This window comes from Melitaea cinxia, chromosome 29, assembly GCF_905220565.1.
Source record: "Melitaea cinxia chromosome 29, ilMelCinx1.1, whole genome shotgun sequence".
Classification (NCBI taxonomy): domain Eukaryota; kingdom Metazoa; phylum Arthropoda; class Insecta; order Lepidoptera; family Nymphalidae; genus Melitaea; species Melitaea cinxia.
Window position 1 is genome coordinate 5,346,087 of NC_059422.1, and position 4,134 is coordinate 5,350,220.

The 4,134-nt window shown below is 25.7% G+C and overlaps 1 long non-coding RNA gene across 1 annotated transcript; it reads left to right on the top strand.

Moving 5' to 3' along the window:
• Window positions 1-686: 686 nt before the first annotated feature.
• LOC123667838 lies at window positions 687-3,461 on the top strand. Its single transcript, XR_006745482.1, has 7 exons — window positions 687-1,097; window positions 1,183-1,400; window positions 1,495-1,702; window positions 1,882-2,339; window positions 2,548-2,807; window positions 2,964-3,125; window positions 3,279-3,461. It is a non-coding gene; the product is annotated as an uncharacterized LOC123667838 (long non-coding RNA).
• The last annotated feature ends 673 nt before the right edge of the window (window positions 3,462-4,134 follow it).

A 4,134-nucleotide genomic window follows, 5' to 3' on the forward strand; every position in this document is an offset into this window, starting at 1 on the left:
GTTTCATTTGCATACCCAATTTCGTACCTAATTTGTTAACTCAGAATACAAAAAAAAACTGTGTGTTTGTTCTGTAATCTAAATTTGTTAGATAAATAAGTAGGTAGGTATGTGATTTTCCAAGTATTTTTGCTCCATAACTCTTGATATAAACCCTGCCTGATTAGCCTGATTTAGACCTAGCTACATATATACTAATCTGTTATTTTGACTTTATTAAATTTCACTAACGCGTGCATAGTTAAATTTTAAGATAGCCGTCAAAAAATAAATAAATCAATGAACAGAGTTATTTTTCTTTACTCTTGATTTGAAATTCAATTCCAAGATTTCGACTTAATTAGATACTATTTTTATTTCCGTTTTTCATTAAATTTATAGAAACAATAATTACCTACATGACGTAAAGTTATTTTTATCATAATTATGATCGATTTATTCATTTATTGTATTACAAGCACAATTTGATAGTCTGTAGTTGTTAATTTGTTATTCATAGGTCACTTCAGCACCAGTCAATTGAGTATATTATATATAAAAAACTGCCTTTAATTTCTATTAAATAACATGAATATAATAACGAATATAACATAATATAATCTTGCATTGAATTATATACAATAAATAAAACTTAACGAAAATATTAATATAAATACAACATAATAAGGAACGAAATATAAGCAACAGCGTGTGACGTCACGAAGGAACATGTCGGATCTTGTTCACAGTGTTCTTCGTTAAGACGCACATCACTCACATCAGTGTTTCAGTGTATTAATCTTTGAAGTGATAAAGAATTTTGTGTCATAAAAAAGCGTTTCTTGAAAGTATAATTATATTTTTATATAACTTAAAAGTTATTTGTCGATTAGCATATTAATGTAAATAATATCAAGATTAAATAAGTTCAATACAAAAACTGAACCATATTAATATTGTGTTAAACAAAAAAAAAGTGTACTATAAACTTCTCTCTAGACGTTTGTATCGGTGTGTATTGTGTACATAATACGAACTTGTGGACTAATTTAGCTAGATAAAAATTTGTGTTGTGTGTAAAGCTTCGTTTTTATGTTTAATTACGTAAAACATTTAAGGTTAGTAAAAATCATTGAAAAAATACATTACAATTCTTTACTATTTTTAAAATAATTTTATATTTCAATAATCTGTTTTTTTCAGATGGTTTTTTTTATGCATTAGTTTTATTTTTAAATGATTCATCCAATAAAGAAATTGATATATTGAATATCGTGGTACCGGATGTAAATAGCCTGAATCATTGTTAAAAAGTACTAAGTATTGTAAATTATTACAAACGATAGTTAAAGAGAAGAAAGATAAAAATAAGAAGAAAGATAAATAAAAAGAAAGATAAGTTCAAATAAGTGGCACAGCAGGTAAATTATTATTTAAATTATAGATTTTTAAGAATTGCTATTTCATTGTCATAATAATAAGAAAGTAATTCACAATTACAATTAATATTATCAGAAACAATGGAAGAGGCAGAGGAAAAATTAATAAGATTAAAAAGAACCCCTATTCTTCTCTACCAATAATGAGTATTCTGCTAAAGCAAAAGCGGCTGCTGTTGAAAAAAGTTTCAAATTAAAAGCATTAGCAAAGGATTGATTCAAAATAGATAATATATTTAGCCAAATAGCTTTAGAGTTAACTGACGAATCCACTGAAATTGCAGGTAATATTTATTATTTAAAATGTAAATATTGTTGATTAATTTCTAATAATTTTTTTACGGTTTTTTTTTTACAAGGGATATATATTAATTGATATAAATTTATTTTTAATCGTTAATTTTTATACTATCAATTAAGTTATAATACTGAAATTTTATTTCAAATTTTTTCATTCCACTAGAACCTAAGAAATAGAAGCCAAAAAAATGTAACCAAAAAATTGTGAAGAAACAAGCCTAAAAACATAATCTCGAATGGTCATCTACATCAATAGCGTCTTCGATATCTTCATCACCACTGTCATCGTTATGTAAACCTATGAAAATAAATAATGAAACTAAAAAAACGAATTAATGACAGTACTAACTACATTGTTGGCTCAAAAGGAAAAAAAAATAGTTCATAATCTACACCATGCCACCTTGATCATCTTCATCATCAACTAAAAGTAGAAAAATAAGAAAAATCAATTCGAGTTTGAAGGACATAAATATGCTTATGGAAATAGCACATGAAGACAGTATTATCAGCAACAATTGCTGATAATCCCTTTTCATCATCATCATAAATCTGAAACAGAAGCTGAAATGAATATATTAGCAGCTAGATCATCATCAACAAAAAATACTGTATCCAGTGGTAAGAAAAAAATATATATTGTTTTTAATTTATTAGGATATCTATACTTATTATAATTATTTACAAAATCATAATAAAGATTCCATTCTGAAATTGTGGAGTGTTGTAATCGTGATAATATTTATCTCTCAATATTTTGAAACAATTTGAAATTTAAATCATTGTGTTAGTTAAAAAAAAAAAGTAATATATAATTTATTTTCAACAGATTCTTTGCTGGAATGTATCAAACATAATAACAGTCTATCAAAACAATTAGCGAATTTAAAAGTCCATATCTGCTGACGTTCCCAAATCCTATCTGAAATAAAAAAATAACAGTACTCAGCTGTTAGATTTCAGTTTATTAACAGATCCTGAAGGAAATCCAGTGGTCCAAAAATTAGAATTTCCGCTATCAACAATGGAAGATATTATTTTGATAAATTCAATGAAAAATTAAAAGGCCAAAAATATAAAAATAAAATGGTAAGTTTTTAATAAACTATATTCTTATATACAAATATATGAAAGATCTAATATAGTTGCTCTATCTGACAATATTGAAATTGACATATTTGATAAAATGCTAATCATAATAATTAATTAATCATACAAATAATTATAATAAATTTTCTTTTCCAGAATAAACATATATACTTTTCTCTTGATGGAAAAAATACTTTTACCCATAATATGGGAAATATTACTCGTGTTTATATAACAAGAGATGTCATAATTATGTAGAAGTTAAAGCAACTTCAAAAAAAAGTTTTCAAAGATACGACTTTTTCACTTCTATAAAAAGTATGTTAATCATTATATAGTGCAGGATTACTATCATTGATACCTAATTAATTATTTCTTAATTATATGTTATTATTTTATACCTAATAATAATTATTTTTTACTATTACTAATTTAATTACGTACATGATTAATTTAAATTTTGTATTTAAGCTGCAGTAAGACAGAAATTCGAAAAGAATCAAGAAAGTATTTTCGATAATAAATTCCCTCAAGCATTGTCTGCAGTATTGAATAATGCTAATATATTAATAAAGATTGGGATGGGTACAGGGTATTCAGGATCAAAAAACTACCATCTAATGAAGATAAATAAAAACAACTAATCGCTTTTAATTTATTTACTTTTTTAAAATCTTTTTTTTTTTGCCAAGCAAACAAAAAGAAAAATTAATTCATAATATTTAATAACAATCATTATTATTATTAACTTTAACATAAAAATAATTGATATTTAAAGTAAAAACAAAAATAAATAATACATTTGAAAAAAATAAATGGAAATAAATATGTTTTTTTTTTTCAATCGGATAAGTTTTATTTCTGTTTAAGTGCACAATAAAGTGTATTGTTATGTTATGTTAAGTTAAATATATATAATATGTTATTTTAAATATACATAGTATGTTAAGTAACATAATATATTTCTTTTTTTTTTTTCTGACGTGACGTCTAATAAATCGATTAACGCCGGCTTCGTTACGCTCATATGTATGCTTGTGCCGCATCTATCTGATCGGCCTATGCATCCGAGGAGATGTTTTGTTACGACGGTTTGCAGACAACCAAGTTTTTTAATAAACAATTTTGTCAAGACTGTACATTCGTGTTTTATTTAAAAGGACCGCTCTGGGCATACTCGATTTGGATCAAGCAACCAAGGACCGGACCGTGCATGCCTGATCAGGACTAGATAAGGCATGTAACGCAAATGATGTATCTGGACCTGACCAGGGAAACCTGATCAGGTCCAGATCAGGTATGACCTGAGATCAGGAAAACCTGATCA